The sequence below is a fragment of the Crocodylus siamensis genome, chromosome 11 (genome assembly GCF_052110815.1).
Source record: "Crocodylus siamensis isolate JL-2025a chromosome 11, ASM5211081v1, whole genome shotgun sequence".
NCBI lineage: Eukaryota > Metazoa > Chordata > Crocodylia > Crocodylidae > Crocodylus > Crocodylus siamensis.
Genome location: NC_143405.1, coordinates 55,073,995 through 55,094,406, shown reverse-complemented (window position 1 = coordinate 55,094,406; position 20,412 = coordinate 55,073,995).

Sequence of the window (20,412 nt, the reverse complement as noted above, 5' to 3'; positions counted from 1 at the left end):
TACTTAATAAAATAATTATTTTCCTGTGGAAGATAAGGGTTTGCCTCCTGTGGTTTTAAATATTCAGTCCATATTATTTCAGGCACTCCAATACAGCAATCGATGGCATGTGGAAATAGTGAGCAACATGCATCCTAATCCAAGAAGTTGCACAATCGGGTCCTTTACTAACCCCTTTACAACCTCATTGTAATCCATGGCCAAAGGGAACCACCTTGCCCATTATTTTTCTATTGTCAGGCTGGAGGATGGGGGGGCAGAGCCTAATTTTGGGGGAACTGAGTTTTTTACCTTTTTGAAGAGTACTGTGCAAGGGAAAACATGCTGCTTTTGTGTCTACTCATTTGATTTTTTTTTTCCTTGTATCTAGAAATGCACATTAGAAATTCAGCTCCCGTCTATGCTCACAAAGCTCTCTGACAATAGGTGCTATTGTAAGCAGTAGCGATGGTGTAAAACCTGAGCAACTGAGAGGGGAGGAGAGACTGAGTCAGTTGTTTCCAACTCATTGTTCAGGCTGTCTCAAGGCCTCTTGAGCCCTACAGGCCAGCGAGGGCATCTTTTGAGTGGGGCTTTCCCTTCTCTGTCCTGTTGGAGTATTTCCCACAGCCTTCTCCAGACCTAGACCCAGCATCATCCTTTCTGCGGTCTATTCAGTGGGAAGAGGGAGAGATTAGATAGGCCTGCCGGGGCTGCACACAGGTAAAGCCTGGGCACGTTTTTCCCTAGTCTGTCCAAATGGCTTTAATACAGCCTGGAGCCTTGTTTCTCAATCTCCTGGGGCTCCAGGAATAGCGATGGCCAGTGGATGCTCAATGGAGCCATGCAACCGAGGGCGGGGGCCTGTCAGTGGGAGGTGCGCTGCACCAGGCCTCTGAGCAGATGGTTTTAAACTCCCACAAGTTCCTGGGGTTTAACCAAGTCTGGGACAGATCTTGTGGTCTTTTCCACAGAAGGCAAATTGCACACGTTTGCCGGGATGAAGTGGGTTGGCATCTTGGCAGGGATCCCCGCGGTGATTTCCCTCCCCCAGAAAAGCTGTGTCTGGGCCTTGACCACCTGAGAGAGACAGGTTGTCTGTGTGAAGAGTCATTGCCCACTGCCTCATCCATTAGTCACAACACTGAGACACTCTGGAAGCCCTTCAGCAAAAGCAAGGAAAGCCAGAATTTCCATTTGTGATGTTTCTAAGGCAAACGGCGGGGGGGGAGTCCACAACCCCTTGAGCCTTTTGCTAATCATTAAGGCACAAAAATAGGGCATAACCCCAACTTTTAAATGAGTCCTTTTGCCAGGGATCTTTTAAGGCTTATTGGAATACAGCAAGGGCCTTGATTACCTTTCTGATTAGAAGTAGGCTGCTTCGCCCTGTGCTTCGAAATCCATAATTAAAAAGGATGGCGCCTATGCTCTCACAGCTTGCTTGGGAGGGAAGAGACAAGAGTCCAGTGTTCACAAAAAATCCTGGCATATGCATGCCTCAGACTGACCGAGCAAATCCTGTACGAGCTGTTTCCCAGCCTTGGTGCAAGGCACTGCGGCTTTTCATATCTGAGACCACCCATAGAGTGCCGGTGGACAAAACTTCCTGGCCAATTTGTAATTGCTCATTTGGGGCACTGACGATGTTGCTGTGGGAAATCAATGGCAAAGCTCCCTTTCATGTCAATGGCAGCAGGGCTGGGCTCTTGGCTGTGCTGAGGGCAGCATACCCATGTGTTGGCTTGGGAGCTAGCCATGCCCTTTTTCCATGCCCCACCTTCGGGGCCTGGTGCATGCTACAGCTTGTTAGCTGGGTGGATCTGCCGGTGTGCTCTTGTGTACGGTAAGGAGGGACCCTGGCTGCTCAGTTCTCACCCAGGGCTTCCCAGTTACACCCTTAACCCCCGGTTTTGCTTTGCATGGAGCCCCAGTTGGTATGGATGGACCCCCGGCAGGAACAGACCTCTTAATTAACTTTGTAGCTAGCAAGGAAAAACTAGTCGTTATTTTCTAATACTGTCAAAATCTTGGGGCTTGAGTGTATTGGGTAAGTCATGACCTCAGTGTACTTGTCTCAAGGCACATCAACTGCAGGAAATAACAATATACAATTTTTATCTTTCTGGTAAATGAAGATGAGGCCAAACTTCCCCCAAAGGCAAATGGTTGAGGAAGGCAGATGGCTTGGCTCGAATGATTCGTGCACATGGGTGAAAGAGTCCTTACATACATTTCCTACTGTATAGCTTGGGACTGCTGGGTCTTGTTTGCCCTTAATTGGTTTGTGAACACTAGAAATAGGGCAGGAGATCGTCTGGTGTAATCAATGGGCCCGTGTCAGTTTACACCCCCTGGTTGACTGGCCCCATTTCTCTAAAGGATTCATTGTATGCTGTGCCATTCATTGTTGCAAGAAGCCTTTAACAATTTACTTGGTAGCACAGGTGAGGGGAAAGTGTATGTCAGTGGTGAACTGACTTGATGCCATCTGTGTCTGTATGACAGCTGTGCTGTATTTCTGAGCACTCATAGCGCAGAAGGACCAGGATGCCTGGTTAGAAGAATGCTTTGAGAAAGCTTCGTACTGGGACAGCGCGTCTCAAGCCAGAGCTGCAGCACCCTCAGCTGAACCTCGACACCACTATCGAGTGTCGGACAGGGTGAGGTACACGTGCCACGGAGTCAGGCTAATGTGTGAGGCACTTCTCTTCCTGCCAGGAATCCACACCTCTTGCTGTTTTGATTTACTTTTAATTAGTGCTAAATCCTTTTTCCTATTGCAGTCCCAGGGGTTCAAACAAGGAACAAGGTTTGGCCCTCAGGAGTCTGAAATCTGAAGACTGCAAGTTGTAGTTTATTTCCACGACTATCACTTTGGATTTATCCTTTTCTGTCTTCTAGATCCTTTCCTAGTAACAGACACACAGGACACACATAAACTTCAATTACCTCAGGCAAGTGGGACAAAATGAATATTAATGTAGGTGCACGAGATGTCCTTTATGTAGTAAGTACACGGCTACTGGGGGGGGGTGGGGTTTCCCCCCGATGGTTCAGATTAAAGTGAAAAGGAAAAACCAGGTAGGGTGACTTTCAATTGATGGTAAAACATTGTAGTCAAATGGCCTGTAACCACATCAGGGCAGAAATACGTACTGGTAAAACACCTCAAACAATGGGACCATGGTCCCGTTCAGAGCCTCTGGGCCCCGCTCTAATATAATAATAGCAATGGCAATGACTCAGAGTGAGGTCTCCTGGAATGAATTCCTGCCCCTGCCACTGACTTTCTAATTGACCTTGGGCAAATTTCTGCAAAGGTCCCTCAGTTTCTCTGTAGCAAAGGGCAGCAATAGTTCTCTGCCTTTAACTGGGGGGGTGATGGTATAAAAGGCTGATGTTTGCAAAGAGACACTTGGCGCCCGGCGACCCTGTGCATGCCCAAGTGTTATGTAACCTGCAACTGTGCCATGTCTGTGCTCCTGTGCGTGCTGTGTCCTTCGTTTTGCTGCGTCATTCACCCCAGCTGCCTCTAGGAGCAGACATTTCGGCGTATTCCATTTCCATGTAGGAAAAAAAAAAAAGAAAAAAAAAGAGACCTAGCTTCCTAACGTTAACTGTTAATGGGAGAAAAAAATCCTAGAGCAATCAAGGGGGATACTGCTGCTGAGGCTTCCAGACTGTGACAGGGGTGCTTTGCACAACATCTCTGTGCTCACGCTGTTCAGACAGGGTGTGTTGAGTTACCCTGACTTGTTTTCATGGTCTCACCCAGCTCTGACCTGCCTCAAATGTTGACACAATGTCACGTTTCCGACTGCAGTCTTTCATGTGCAGCCGGAGGCTAAATACGGCTGCTGGTTCCTGGAAACAGACGTGCCTGGCACCCTTTCAGCAGAAACCCGATCCCCATGCAGGCTTGGCACAGCAGCTGAATAACATGGCAATAACTCTTTCAGCCGCGTTTCAGCCCATAAATAGGGCTTCCCAAGTGGACTCCCTGAAGTGCAGCAAGAAATGGACAACAGTTAAAAAATTCAAATCAAATGAAATCCAAGTGCAGGAAAAGCAAACGCAAGGAAGTAACCGATATCCAGCAGATCAGAGGCACAGCACGTGGCTTGATCAACTCTTTCCTTGGGATCAGCGAGGGCGGAGGGTCTTAAATTGTGTACCGTCCTGATTGCACTCCATATAGTATCCCAACACCTGTGAAAGGTAGAGTAGTTTAGGTGTCCTGAAAAGGAGGAGTATTCCAGCCCGGAGCAAGGGAGGGGTGGCACAGAGACACTCACACTTTTCACCACCTGTTTGGAAAGCTGCTATAAGTGAATGCTATGGGACTGGATGGTTTTTACAGGCGTGTACTCTGGGAGTTGCTTACTTGCATTATGCCTGGACCAGGGCCTGAAATAATCTGCAGTGACGCACGTTTTTAGCTGTGTGACTTTTGAGCTCCATGTTTTTTAACGTGCTTTGACTTTTTAGGAATATGCATGCAGAATAGTAAAAAAAAGCAAAAACCCTTGCCTCCAAAATCCCCAGGATCAGCATCTCTCTCCCTGTAGCACCGTGGGGGGAGAGGGGGAATCCTTGACCCTTCCAGGCTGTGGCCCAGGCACTGTCGGGGGAAGAAATGCCCTTTGACTCAGCCCTCCTTTTTCTCTGGAAAGCATGTAGCTGCAAGTGCTGAATGTTTACAAATGCAGGCATTGCAAGATCCCTTGAACTGTGTCCTAGTACAAAAGAGGCTTTCAAACAAGAAACATGTTGTCATGGCATGTTCCAGGCCAGCAGCACTAGACTGAACCAGATAATTGCTGTTTCTCCTTTAGCTCTTGCATTGTGGAAAGGGCGGTAGGTCTTGCGTCAAGTCGTTTTCTCCTTAGACTCTCGATGTGATGTTCTAAACTTAAATAGGCTGAGGGTCGGGAATGCCCAGGAGACGGCTAACGATGGCTGATTTTTTTTTCCTTATATGCAGCCAGTTCAAATCCTATCCTGATCGGCGGTGACAGGAAACCATTACCTTCTAATGGCTGTTCGGAGGCTTATGCGAATTTAGTTTGCTGCTCTCGGGTCACGCAACTGTAGCCACTGGAGCCGGTGACCCTGCTATGTGACATGGGTTATTAACGTTTTGTAACCCTGACTCATGTCATGTGACTGGAGCTAAGCAATCCATGTCTTACCAACCCACCTATGTTTCGTATTTTTACTGCAAGCCAGATTTAACTACCTAATAGCTCTTTCGCTGGCTCTTGCAATGATGCTTATTAGTATTACCCTAATATCTGCATAATCCTCAATGGCAACTGCCCAGGCAAAGCCACTAGCTGGCACCTGCGTTGAGGGTATCTGCAAACGGCTATGCACTGAATGGGTGCAGAGAGCAAATACCTTCAGCCTCAGCGAGCAGGGTTACAACATTTTCTTTAGAGCAGAGAGGAAAAGCTGGTGCTGCAGCTGCTCATAGCGCTTGCTCTGTAAATTCAGTCTCTAGAGCCATCAAGCTGAGACTTTTCTGAAGCACTAAATTCCTGTTCACCCTGTAAGAAAACAAAGAGCAATATTCCTTTCTGGGATGCTGAAACCATTTATTTCTTTATAGGCCTCTCTTTCTCTTGGGTGCATTTTGCTGCCTCCAAGTCACTCCATAAAGTTTGTTATTACTGTTGCAGAGTGAGTTTGGAAAGTCTGACACATGGCAATGAATTTGGAAAGTGCTCGCAGACACTTCTGTGGTGCTAAGAAGGCAGTGCAAAAGCAGCTGTAAGGGCCTGATGGCACTGTCTGGCTGCAGGAAGGCCCAGGTATATGGGATTGGTTTGCCCTAAGAAACATCAAGTGTTTTCCTAAAAAAAGATTCTGCAGCTTCTGGACTTAATAAGCAAAGCACCGCAACCTTCAGTCAATGAGCTTGTTATTGGGAAAGTAGGGACCCAATGGTGCCTCCCACCCCTGCGCTGCCTGGGTGCCCCCAAGGGGAAAACTACAGGGAAGATGGATATGACAAAAGATTCCTGTTGGTAGGAGCAGAGGAAGCCAAATTAAGGACCTTTGGAGCGTCAGAGAACTTCCTAAAGCCTTGATAGGACTTTTTCTGCCTTTTGCTGTCTGGCTCTTTGTTCCAACCTCCCCGTTCCTGCAGCCGCTTCATCTCAGCTTCTCTCCACAGCTGCCCTCTTTCACCCTCCTCTTCTGCCCCGTTCTGGGGCCCCCAGCCCCTTCCTTCCCTTTTCTTTCATTTAGCTGATCTCCTCTAAATTCAGGGTGAAAAAATGGGATAAACGGATCATTAGTGGCCATCGCATTCTTCTCTTGGCTTGCACACTGTGCCATCCCCAGCCTGTGTCTATCTTGTCTGTTTAGCTTGTAAACTCTTCAGGGCAGTGACTGTTTTCTGCTGTAAGCCTGCACCGTGCCTAGCCCCCTGTGCCTTAGGAGCTGCCGTGCCAATAAGAAGGGGTGACGTTCTGCCCAGGACCTAGGTCGTGGAGAGTCTTGTAGTGTGGGCCGGTTAAAGTTAGCGCCGTCTTTTTCTCTTTCCCAAGAACCTCTGGAACATCTGGCAGCATTTGGAGCAGCCAGAAGTCTCTGCTGCTCTGCAGTGTGTGAAATCATGCCTGCTTCTGCAGAATGGGGGTGGCAGGCCTCCGTATCAGAGCACGGTCACTTCGTGCAAATGGAAATAACTGCACAGCAGTAAAAAATCAGGCCCTGCATCTTGTAGTTGTTTGGTTTGCTGCTAAAGCGTTCATCCCACCAATTTTATCTGCCCCACCTGACACCTACTTTAAATTTTATTACTCATTAAAGGTGCCTTATTTGCTGTTTTACCAGTTTCCAAATACAAACTCAGAGCATAAAAGGTGATATGAAAAGTGAACGCTTTGTGTCTGTGGATGTTCCCCTCTGGAATTGTCTCAGAGTAATGAAGAATTAGCGTTGCCTTTAGGAATGGATACCAGTGTATCTGAAGATCTTGCAACTGTCAACTTTATTAAGTTCAAAGGCTTTCATTGTTAGATTTGATACAATGCCAGGTATAAGAAAGGACTGATATGTATATAGTGGGAGCTGAGATATTGCTTGTCCTTGTTATGAAGACTGCTATGCTTACCCCTGTTATGGAGTATCAGCGGCCGCATCTACACTAGCCACTGACTGCACAGTTGCTATTGCGCGGACATTTAGGACTTGTATGCACAAGTACTAAATGACTGTGCAGTAACCAGAGTTACTGTGCAAAGATGCCACCGAACAGCTTTTAGGTGACGCTGACTGCACACTAGCATTTCCTCACACTTTGTGCCATGCAATACTACTGTGCAGTAGTAGCAAGCTACTGTGCAGTCAGCATCTCATGTAGACATGGCCAGTTACCTCTAACATATATCTGAAAAGCTTGTAAAAGATTTCGATCTTATTTCTATTCTAGACATCGAATTGTTAAAAAGGTTGTGCTTATATTGACGGTCTTCCCAGTGTTATCAGATCATTAAATCTGGTGTGTAGAAACCCAATAGTCTCTTTTTACATAGGGTATTGATTTATAGCACTATATCTGGTCCACACTGGGAGTAGGATTTCATACTAAAGGAAACCGATCACAGACGGTTATTATATAGAATCTGCATGTGCTCCTGAGAAATTAATGTCATTTGATATGAAATGTGATCCATGGGATTATACAACTACACTGCACATAGCATGGATGTATTACTCTACATTAGCAATGCTGAGACATTATAAGCTATGTATTAAAGTTGTTGCTGCTATCGTAATTAAATATCAGGGCTTGCTCTTGTTCTCACTGAAATCAGTGGGAGGTCTGTCACTGAGTCCTGGAGTGGATCCAGTTTTTAGCACCTCAGCATCAGTTATTGCATGTTATAGTAAAACCCCTCAAGTGAAATGGGCAAAAACCAGAAGAGCACAATTAATGAAGCGGTTATACCCTATGGTTTTAGGCCCCCAAATGTTCAATACACTTTGTATGATCTTTCTGTTGGATCCCACTGATGAAAGTCCGTTTGATTTAAATGAAGTCAGGAACGTGCCTTCTGTTTGCATCAGGTCCTAAGCTGAGATCGGGGCTGCATTGTGCTGGGTGTACACATGGAAGGTAACCGACACCCTGCATCTTGCCTTCCCCTTGAAAACAAGTATTTCAGCTGTTCTAGGTCAAGGATTTTTTTTTAAATGGGACCATAATGTTCAGATCTTCAGTTTGGATTAAGGTGGCCAGGTTTCCAAAAGAGCTGAGCACAAGCTTAAAAGTACCCACTGACTTTATCAAACCTGAAACCCAATTGATAGCGCCTTTTAGAAGCAGACCTTGAGGTCCTGAATTTTGAACCGCTTGGTCAGGGTTCCTGGTCACGGAGAGGTCTCCTGTGGGTTTGATTTCCCTAAGGCTGGAGTGGAATTTCACCTGTAATAAAGCAAGCATTTAAATAAAAGCCATACCGGCTCATTTCTGTGCAGGCGCCTCTTGCAGAATCAACCTGTGACGCATTTAGGTGGCTGCTGAAAGAGCTGCTCCTGTCCGAACTGGCTGGATCCTTTCTTTTGTGTTAGCAGGATCTCTAATGGACCTCAGCAGGCCGGCTCTTACTGTCTGTTTCCAAGGCCTCTCTAACCCTTCATCTGGCTGAGGCTGGGATGACTCAAGGTCTCCTTGCAGGAAGTATGGCACAGAGAAAAGGCGGTGACCCGTCTGCGTTCTGCTCGGGAACTGAAGCAATCTCTTTATCATGGAAAATCTGTTCTTTGTGGCAATTCAGATGGAAACCTACCAGGCTGACTGCCAGAGATTTCCCCTTGAATCATGGGGACGCCTGAGAATGGCTTTCTATGGCGATGCCTTCAGGAAAGCTTCCTTTGGCTTTCACCATCTCGTTGCATACCTCCCCTGGGATATGACAGGCCTGCTTCTCCTTACTCCCATCCAATCTCAGCATGCCCTCATTCAAGTCTCCTGATTGGCATATTTAAGTCTCCTGAGGAGCACAGGCAGGCCCAGGAAGAAGCTGTTTCCTTGCAGCTTGTGCTGAATTCCCTGGCCTGGTGGGAGCTGGTCACGGATATGGCAAGGGGACGCAGAGATGGCAGGAACCTGGTGGAGGTAGCTCTGTTAAGCCATCCTGCTGCCTGCTCCAGAGCTGGTATCAGGTTCTTACTGATGCAGTGTGCCTGCGGGTCCTTACCCCTAAACTGGGCACCTGTGAAAATCAAGGAGACTGCCCCTGCCTGACCCTGAACTGCATGGACTAACCTCAGGTCAGGCAAAAAATGAAGAATTAGACTCCTGCCCCATACCTCACATAACCATTTACATCACTGCCACAGTTTATGGAAATGGGAGTCTCCTCCCTGGTTTGCTCTGAGGACCATGCGGGTAAGGACCAGCAAAACTCGGGGGCATCCGAACCCCAAGCCTCCAGGCTAGGGCCTGCAAGAAGGATGCATGCCAAAGGTTTTGGAAACATCTGAAGCCCCAGGTCCGGGTGGAGGATGTTTGCTGCTAGTAGGGCCACTTACGGTTCTGGACACTTGGATTTGGAATTAGTTTTGGCTAATTTGGCCGTGAATTAAAAAAAACCCAACCCAACCCCCCTGCCCCAAACATGCTACTAAAATGTAAGCAAAGGATGGGCTCTGTCCCCATGCCACGCCACGCCTGGAGACGACTGCTGGCAGCGTGTTGGAGAATCTGAGCCCCGTAAGAGAGGGCTGCCCGTCTGAATGTGAACACAGCGTAACCTTTAAGATCACACGAGAAGCTATTTATAACAATGGGTGCACTGCAAGCTGCAGACTGCAGTTTCATTAAGACAAGCACACCAAGAAACGACTATGAGGTTACGGTACGGCCGCACTGAAGAGAGCGCAACTGTCTGAAGAGGTTTGCTGAGCATTTGAGCAAGGAGCCATGTCGTATGCAGGGCAGCATCACGAAGTCCCTGCCTCGAGGGGCAGAGTGGAGCTGCTGAAATGCAGCTCTTAGAAAGACTGTAGCAGCATACATAAGCGAGGGGTAAGGAAATGCCACTGTATGTGTCAGTCGGGGAGGTGCGTCCCATGGACCCTTTATAAACCAAAGGCACAGTTCAGCCTCTGCTGTGTGAGGTGTTTCAGAACTAAAGCAACCCCTAATGCTTTCGAGGCCCCAAGGATGAGTATTTGCTGCCTTGCATTTCCTTCGCTTACCGATGCAAATTGTGACCAAATCAGAAAGGAGGCAGTTCACACCCGCTTTGCACACAAAGCACAAGAAAGCATAGAAATCAGGTCTTCTGGTCTTCCTCGGTTTGTGTCAGAGCAAAACTATCAGTGACTCTATCGCCCTTATTTATTTCACTTATTTATAGGCATTCCTGTGGTGGTCGTCACCATAGTAACTGAGCGCTGCACAGATGCACGAAACCTCACCATAATGGTTTGCCTTTTGCAGATGGGAACACGGAGGCCCTCAGAGGCTAAGGCTAGAGGTCTCAAAAGAGTTTGCTAACTTTGCTTGCCTCCATATTTGGGGGGACAAACTGGAGACGCATCGGGCATCGTTTTCTGAGGAGCCCTTTGCCCCGCAGGGGTGCGCAGCCGCGCGGAAAACCAGGCCAGGAGTAGATTCATCATTGTCAGCCCCCAGTGTCAGCTGGAGCTGGCCCCGAGCAAGTGTAGGATGGAGCCGAAACGGAGAGTTAACTCTCCTGGCTCCCGGCCCTGTACCTTAACTGCAGGCCCAACCCTCGACCTGTGGAGCAGCTGGGCTACGACCTGCTTTACAGGTCTGCATATTTTCTAGGCAGACAATGGAGACCTGACGTTTTCAGGGAGATTCTGCACCTGCCCCTACGAGAAAGAGCACTGTTGCAACACGCGTTGAACCCCCTGAGCCAGTCCCCTCTTTTCCAAATCCAGCCCCTCGGCTGAAGGACTTGCAGGGGTCCAGCAAGAGCAGGCTGCGTGGCAGCGGTCCCCGGCAGCGAGAATGAGGCTTCCTAGGAAACGCAAATCTTTGGGACTTCCAGGTAGAGACCCTGCCCGTCCCTCCTGGCCTCGCAGCTGCCTCGCTGCCACCAGCTTCCCCATCAAGGCAGGGATTTTCTTCCCTTTCTGAGCGTGGGGAAAGCCATGCGGGGGGGTGGGGGGAGGAAGGAGCAAGAGAAAGCTGCTGCAATAGGCAGCGTTCATCTAGGCAGAAACGTGCCTCAGGGATGGCTGCTGTGCTGAGGGACTGCTCCCTGCTACCGCCCTGCTTCTGCAAGGCCGCTGCCCCTCACCAGACACCGATGGCTCAGCGGGACAGATGGCAGCTGTGCTGATAAGCGTGTCGTTATTCACCTCGGTGCATGCTGTGCTGGGCCCTGCCACAAGCGAGGTAAGCAGGAGTCCGGCTGGTGCCAACCCAAAGTGAAATGAGCAGAGCGGTCCCGGTTTACACGGAGCGAGGCTCTGGCAGGCTGGTGCCAGCGAAAGTAGCATCAGGCCCCGAATTTCTCGTTCCCGGCCAGGGAGGGCTGTGGAGGCAAGGCAGCGGGTCCCCCAGGGGAAGGAGGGAGCGTCTCACCTTGCTCAACAGCAAGGCTCCAAACAGCGTCTCACCCATTCCTCCCTGGCCGGGAGAACGATGTCTACAGCACACGGGCCCGGGTGAGTGAGCAGAGTTAATCACAGGGAGGTGGAGGCCCGAGCGCCTGGGGAAAAAAACAGTCGGCTTGGCATTGCAAAAGGTCTTTCAGTGGTCAGCCGTGCATCTGCTCAGCACGAACCCAGAGACTGCTGCGCATGTGACTATTACAAGCCAGAATTGTTATGCGTTGGTGAGGTATTAACCACAGAGGGGTTTTCCAGCTACAGCAATGCTCGAGCAAAACGACCCTACTGCCCGAGGTGAGAAAGTATGTGCAGTTTGCCGAGTGGCAGGGCCCGGGACTGCATTGAGTCAAAGGTATTTTTAAAGACACTGGAAAGGGGAGCTGGATCTTTGGCACGGTCAGAGGCAGCTTAAAAGAAAGATGACTCCAGAACTGCCCGGGACCACCTGGCCCACATTCAGCAAAGTCACTGGGCCGCCTCAGGTACCTGATCCCACTTTCCCAATGCAGGAGATACGTGAGGATTATTTCTCATTGAAAAACATTTCACTGATTGAAACTGTGTCCTCCTCCCTGAGCCACCAGAACACAGTGGGGCGGGCACCGGATGACTCAAAATGCTATAAAAAGGCCTAAAGAAATAAAAAGACCAAACGTATCCAATGGTGAAAAGGTGGGTCATGGCAGTGCAGCAGATCCCGGTGCACTGTGTTGGGATAAAGGTGCATTCATAGGGTTGTTAGTTAACTCCCCCACCTGCAAAATGGGTTGCTGGCCTTTAACTACATTTAGTTTCTTCCCCGCACCCAGAGAAGGGAGCACATGGGGTGCGGCTGAGGCCATGCTTAGGCCGGGTTTTCAACCAGTTTCTGTCTGGGCTTTGTTTCTGAATCAGCCTCCCTTCTGGACATCCCCTTTCCAGGATGGTGCTGCTTGTTTGCTGGGCAGTGCTGACCCCCCGTGCCTCACTACAAAGGACTAGTGACATTTTCTTGAGCTGCTGCAAATTCCGCCAGATTGGGCTTTTCCATCTTGGAAACCTTTTGCCTGGGCTGAGGTCAGTAGAGTTTAGCCGGAGCTCAGTCAGCCTAACCCTGGCATCGACTTCCCGTTTCTGATCTAACAGGCCATTTCTCTTGTGTTCGCTGTGGTCCCTCAGATGACACTGCACCACCTCAAGCCAAAATGAGGAGGGAGAAGCCTTTTTAAAGTCCTGCGCGGTCAGGACTGAGTGAGAATCATGCACGAAGCCCATAACGGCCATTGAAAGGGTGCTCAGCTCTGAGCACACTGCACCTCCCCTAAGAAGGGTGTAGGGTCAGATATATTTAGCAATCAGCTAGCTGCAGAGCAGGGAGCAGTACTATCATCAAGACCACGTCTACCCTTCTCTTCTCTCTTTTGCAGCAGAAGGCAGGGCAGGATTTTCCCCTGTGTGATTTCCCAATAGCCACAGGAAGAATGCGTGTACACTCGGGATGGAACCGAAGGATTTTTTTCACTCATTCTCCTGCGCTCTGACCACGAAACCACATCCTTTTCTCCTAAGAGTTTGAGACCAGAGCAATGAAACTAAAACTAGGTCAGGGTTTCTCAGCCCTTTCCAGTGCCCCCACAAATTCTTTTTGATCGATGGTGCCACTTCATAGAAATTGTGGGGTCCCCCGGCCATCCAGTGAGACTTCATGGGAAGCTGTGGCAAAGCTGAATGAAGACCACAGCTACGGCATCCTTTTGTCCTTAGACAATGAGCTACTGCTGGGCAACATCTGGGGACTGCCAGCTGGAAACGAAGAGATCTTCCTCAAAAGCTACTGAGTAGGATCAGAACAACAAATCTGTGCAGCTACATGACCCACTAGGAAGGGCTTCCCAAGGCTTGCCTTATAGGATAACTCCCTGTCAGCCCTGGGTAGATGAGTAGCAGTGTGAAATCTGGTAACTAGCTGAATTACATGCACCAAGGTCAATGCCAGTGCTTAGCAAATTAAACATAATACTGTAATAAGCAATGACTACATGGCAATGCACGCTGCCAGGATACAGTAAGAAAAAAAACCCAGGGATGGTCATTGATCAGTTCTCACTCTACCATAATATGTCACCAGGCACTGAACGGTGTGACTGTGTGACCAGAAAACCGGAAAGAAAATGTTCAGCAAACAGGTCCCAGCTGCTCACCGGAGCTGTGGCTTGGAGCGTGACATCTGTCCACTCATAGTGGCTAGAGAGCACAGCTTGCACCAGTTGTGCTGGGCTGGACAAGGAAACTCTCGGGTTTAAAGAACGGACAGCAGCTGCATTGTTTTATTTTGCAAACCAAAACCAGCTGGGAGTTTCTCAAGTGTCTGCCATCCCCACACAGAGTTGGTTAGTCATGCCTTGTGTGTGGACATGTGAGAGAGGGGCAGGGTGATGGGGAGGGAAGGAGCCTTTAGGACTTTGCAAAGATTAAAGACTTATGCTGACCCTTGAATCTGATCCAAGGCTACTAATCTGCCCCTGATCCTATCTCACACCGGGGTGGGTCTATTTCACTTTCCTTTACAGTACTCCTGACTCACCCTCCGCCCCCGCTCCAGACAAGTCTGGTGGGGAGGGCTAACACGTTTCTTGTATGGGTTGGCATTTAAACTCTAGACCTGTACTGGGTGCAGCCCATAAAGGAAGCCAGTGTGGATAAGATATGGGTGAGCTGAATGCATGGAAACCACTCCCTGCACAAGTTGAAGTGGTTTTAAATCAAGGTGGAGTGATATAGAGAAAGCAGAATGTGGCAGCTACACCCAGCATGTGAGAAAGGGATTTAAATTTAAGGTGGTGCTGTAGACAAAGTGTCAAACAAAATACTTCGGCAGAGTGCATGTCGGTTGTTTGCCAGTTCTTTTATGCTGGGTGTCACGTTGGAGGAAAGAAGCAGATACAGATTTCCTAGTGTTCAAATTCTCCACTTTCCACATAGCATTGTCTGCCTGAGCTGTAGCTCACAAGAAAGACCAGTGGTGGCCCTTGTATCATCATTTGAGAAGCAATGACATGTGTTGTGCCCACATCGCTAATTCTACTCTGCCTTCTCCTTCTGCAAATATCCCTTGCTCTCCTCACATACCATCACGAAATACACTGAATTTATCTTGATAGCAGGCCATTTTTTAACTATCAAGTGCATCAGGAAACGTACGGTTATCAACTCTGAAAACCAGAAAAAGGCAAGGGAAGAACAGACAGGCAATTTCCTATCCCATTCCTTAAGACATGTGCCTTATGCTTTTTTGGAGGGACCTTTTGGGATGAGAGTGGTTTAAGTCCACGTGCTAGTTCAGTCACTGGCTCGTCTAGCAGACAGATAACATAGGTGCCAATTGTGAAAGCAGCCTTGAGAATGTAGACACCTGTTCATTAGGAACTGAACCGGGGCCACCAGCTGGGTATGTACAGTCTACTAACTAGGCAAACATTTTCAGTCAGATGGACCTGGGCCACATCTGAACTAGTGACCAGAAGATGAAAGGCTTGGTGTCTCCTATTTCAAGTCTCTTGGGACATCCAGTTCCTCTGATAACAGGCTGATATGTAAATATAGCAATTGCCGAGCAGTGCACTTTTCTGCCATGCCATGCCTTGCCTGCACTGCATATAGAAAGGGGCTGAAATGTTGCAGCAGTGAGAACTGTCCACGTGCAAGGAGGCATCTTGTCTTATTTTTAGTTTTACATTGAAGTTCCTGTTTGTAAGGCCGGAGGGGTTACAGGAAAAAAGTGATTAAGCTGGATCATTTACTGCTGTTTTTCTCTTCCTTCCTTCCTTCCTCCCTTCTGAGAATACAACCTAGACCATGCCTCCCCTGGCCTGAAATATTTGTTAACAATAAAACAGGGCTTGGTTTTGATCTCGTACCATGGGCCCTTTTGTAAAGAAAGATGCCAGTCTCCCTAACTTGTGCCAATTCCTCTTGATTTCTAGTTGCTATGCGCTTATTTCATGCAAATTAAATTCTGTTTTAACACTGACTCTTACTTCCTCTCTCTTTCATCAGACTTCACGGCTGCCCTATGCTAGACAAAGGTGAAGGGCAGGTCAAGCCAGAGACTCCAGCTGAAAAACTGTGAGAATTCTTCTGGTTTTGATCAGCCCAATCCCTCTGCCCCTGAAACTAATCAAATATAGTGGTGACGGGGTACCCTGGGCTGACACGCAGTATTTGATCGGGTCGGGTCAGCCAAATGAGCCTTTCATACTAGCCTGCCTAAGTGCTAATTGGTCTGTTATTTAAGTCACTGACCCCAGGATTCAGACCATGTATTTCTTCTGCCTAGTGAAATGAGAGTTACGGGAACAGGCACCTAGACTCTCCCTTCCTCACTGTGCCCCTAAAGAGAGGGGTAATTGCAAGTTGGCAAGAGGGGAACTACCGGGAGCTGTTGGTGAATGGTGCTGAGACATTACAAGTTGTATGGGAATAGGAAATGTCTTGGCTCAGCTATAGGCTCTTGTTTATAAGGGGGACACAGGTGAGGAAACATGCAGTTTTTCTAGTAGCATGATGCTAAAGATGAATGAGATAGGCTAGGTCTAGTAGGAAAGTGTGGTTTGAAAGTGCGGATTTAAAGCTGTATGGGTCATATGACTACTGATCAAATTCTGTGTGACTGTGTGGGAGGAAGAACTGCCGCTATTAGAGTTCACCTTTACTTTGTATCTCCTGACTGCTTTTGCTTTTAAAAGCATGGTGAGAGCATCCCAAACTTTGGATGGAGCCCACGTGGGCTGGAGTTTAGATAGGACCAACATCTAGAGAAACAACTGTCCGCACAAAACTGTGCGATGAGAACTCTGTGATCCTGACTGCGGTGAGCCCACTTTGCAAAGGGGACCAGGAGCGTTCAGTCTGAAGGTATTAAACGGTTCATCCACACACTGGAGTAGCGTGAAAGAAAGGACACACTTGGTAACGAGTAAAGAGAATGAACTGGTGAGACCACTGGGTCTGCGCAGCTTAATTTATGTTCTGTTTCCTATGGGGAAATGAGATGCTCCAGCCTTTGTTGGATGAAGAATTTAATGAAAAGGGCTTAGGTGGGAAAATTTGAACATGTATCTGGATATCAAAATCTCATCGTGCTGAGTGAGCCCCACAGAGGTTTTAGCACAGTCTAGCATGAAAACTGAGCTACGTGCAAAATTTGGATCCTGGTCTTAGCTCAGATAATACATATTTCCATTGGTTGGAGGTGTTTGGAGTTGTGCATCTCTGAAGCCAAGAGGTCTTTTCAACCCCTAACTACCCAGACCCAATAGTTTGCTCCTGTAAAACTGTTATGGATTTATGTTTTCTGTCTGCAGTGGCAGAAGCCATTTGAGAAGAGCTGGGCTAGGGCCTGGGACTATAATGAGGGAAGCACTTTCCCACCTCACGGACATGTAGGGAAGCTGGATTCAGGTAGTGATTACAGAGTGCTCCAATACTAAAATGACTCATTAATACTATACTTGGATAAGTGGAGAGTTGATTTGGCCTAGAGAAAAAGTCAGTTGGACTGGAATACTATATTGCTGCTCTCTCCTACCAAAATACCATGCCACTGTACTGTTGCAGAAAGGAAAAATGAGGATGACTGCAATGACTTCAGGTGATTTAGCTAGAGAGAAAATATTTGTGAATTTGGAGGAATAATCATTAGGATAGGAAAGTTATCTTTTAGCTTTAAGGGGCTGATAAAACGACGGTGAGTTGGGGTCCCTGGTGCCTTGAGAAGATGGTACTCTTTTAAAAGAGAACTTGGAGCCCAAAGCTACTGAAATTTGCTGCTCGAGTACATGCCATGAAGCATCAAATATAAAAGAGACTCCCACAAGTGAATGGTTCCAGCACCAGCTCTAAGGACCGTTTCTAGAAGACAGCCGTACACCGGCCCTGCGTATGGCACAGATTAGGTTTAATACAGTGCTAAATATCTTTGGTTTGCGTAAATCAGCATAACTGCCAAGACTTCATTAGAGACAGAGTGCTATAAGTCAGCTGAGCACGTGGATCAAAATGTTCATATCTGTACAAGCATTCAGCTATAGAAAGAGGAGAGTGGAATTTCAGCTGAACAAAGGATTACTGTAGCATAGCACCACATCCAAGGTTGGTTCAGATCACCAGCTCTAGGAGCCTTATGTCAATACTTGATTCCCATCTACAAGGAAAACGATTTGCTGGTTGAGAGCCGGGCTCTTTGTGCCCCTCACCCTAGCGAAGCCTGTCTCTGGTTCAGCTTCACTAGTCCATCGCCTACTATTTCACAAAAACAATGGACCTCAGGAGCAGGAAATCTTCCCTGATGATCAGCCTAAATTTCTCCTTCCTTCCCCAACTATGGACAAGAGCGGTTGCCTGAGACTTGATTTTGACATCCAAAGTAAGATTCGTATCTCTAATAAGCTGTTTATTTTTACTAGAAAGGGCTATGAACAAAGAATTCACCACAAGCTTTTCATAACGGCACACTGCAGATATTTTAGTAGCCAGCCAGCTGGCCAGGTAGACCTCCTCCAAATCATACCATTACAACCAGTGACATTTCCTTGACGATGTCTTCCAGCATTTTATCCTGAGGCCAAGTGGCTGGAGCACTGGAAAGCCCTAGTAAAGCTTGGTGTCTGTTCCTGGCTCTGCGCTCTTGGGGATGTCGTTTCTGCTCCCTGTACCTCAGTTTCCTGTCTGTAAAAGCCAGATACTTCCCTCTTTTATACAGCATTTTGAGATCTCCTTATGAAAAGCACTATATAATGCTTACCTTGAGGTACCACTGTGACTCTGGGACTGTGTGAAATAAAATTCTCTGTCTCTCCCTGGTTTCCAAGCAAGGCATCTGGAGCTATCTTGTGACCAGCTTACTGTAGATCACATCACTTGCTTTGGATTTATTATACGCGTTGAACGGCAAGATTTGCTCAAGCACATGCTAGACCTCTGTCAGGATGGCAACAGTGCATTGCACTGGCAGCCCAGGAAATCCACGATCACAAGTGAGCCACATTTCCGGGCGGAGAGGAGGCGATTTGTTTCTAGGCTTGGAAAGGAGGTGGACGGTTACGGTGAGACGGCAGCCCCCTCTGCTGGAAAATCTGCATAGACACCGAGCGCTGTGGAAATGAGTGAACCAGCTGCAGAAGAGTAACTGAAGAAAAGAAGGGGAAGGAAAAAAGGAGGGAGACACAGATGGAAAGAGAAAAGTCAAATCATTTTCCTGGAGTCTACAAGGAAAAAATAATGCTGGAAAAAACCTTCCAACTGGCAGCCACGTTGACAAGAAGCTTTATTCAACCTGTAGTTTACGTACAGTCTCTACCACTGGTTTTAGATGAGCTGGATGCATTTTTAAAGAGTGGCAGGGAGAGCTGAGCTGTTGACAGAGCGGGGACTGGGCCAGACTGACCTGGACTAAGTCTCCCCAGGTATAGGGAAAAAATGTAATGGCTGTGTGACTAAGAAGCAGGTCTGCTGTGGCCTGTTAGGAAGGCGAGCAGGGTTTGGAGGGGATTTTTTATTAGGGAGTGAGGTTTGAACCTTAGTAGTACTTTTGTTTGTCAGTTCAAAGGTGCTGCTCAGCTACTATCTAATCCCTTGAGATACCTTTAACAATTCGGGGTGTAGCTACCTGAGCTTCTGTTGAGTGGCATTTGCAAAGCTGCCCGAGCACTGGTGCCAGCCCACAGATAATAAGCTGCTCAGAGCCCAAGTCCAAGCTAGCCCTGAAACAGGGTTTGTGAGCGAGGTGGAGAAATGCCTGTTTTGCCAGTACGCCTGCTCCTGTAGTTGTGCTGAATACACCTTGCTTCTGTTACCTGCCAGGTCCTGTGCGAGGTGGGGCAGAGTCAGGCCCCTGCTATATGGGACCTGCACAGAAGGCAGCCGGGAAACCCAGGGCAGGTGTGATAGCAGCACTGGGGGGAGACAAGGTCGGGGGCTTACAGATTTATGACAGGATCAGAATCTTTGCCAGTTCACCTCTTTCATCACGATGCTGGGAGCATGCTTGTCAGTCGTGGGGAAGGAGTGGCCAGGCCAGGCACGCTGGGAGCTGAACCCAAGATGAAGTTCAATCTCTATTGAGGAAGAAGGCAGACCCTGACAGGAAGGGGTGGGTCGGCCAAGAAAGTGCTGGGGAAGAAAGTCTTTGTTTCCATCAAACCTGGGGAGCGGTGGAATGGTGCGACTTAGCTGGCAAAGGCCCTGGTACTGCAGTCAATCTGCAACCCTGTCCCTTGCCTCTGCCCTGGGCTGTGTACAAGCACAGAGCTGTGCAACTGCCTGCAGGTTTGGGGGGTTTTTATGCGGAGAGAGAGCACTTGTTCTCCATCTTCCACCACCGCTCTGCTGCCGCATGCTCCTGTCACCCTGCCGTGGGGAGGATGCAGCAGGTTGACACTTAGATACAGCCACTCTTGACAAATGTCCACCTAAGGTCCACTAAACAAATGCAACGGGATAGTTGCTAATTTGTATTCTCACTGCCAAGTGGGAGCTAATCGTGTCTCTTGCCTGTTCTGAACAGCCAAATATCAAATCTCCTCCAGTACTAGGAGATGAAGGACATGCCCTACATTGTAGGAAAGTCACTTTTCCCTAGACAAAGTCATCACAGTGTTGTTAGTTCGTGAAAATCCTCACTTGGACTGCTCTGTAGGAGACCTACCGTCTGTTTGCAGGCTGGGGAAACTCACACTCCAGAGCGCACACGCTTACCTTTCCAGTGCCTCATCTCGGTGGGAATGGGATAGCGTTTTCCCACATCCTAGCAGCCCCTCTGTGTTTCCCATCTCTGTCCAGGTGCAAGCA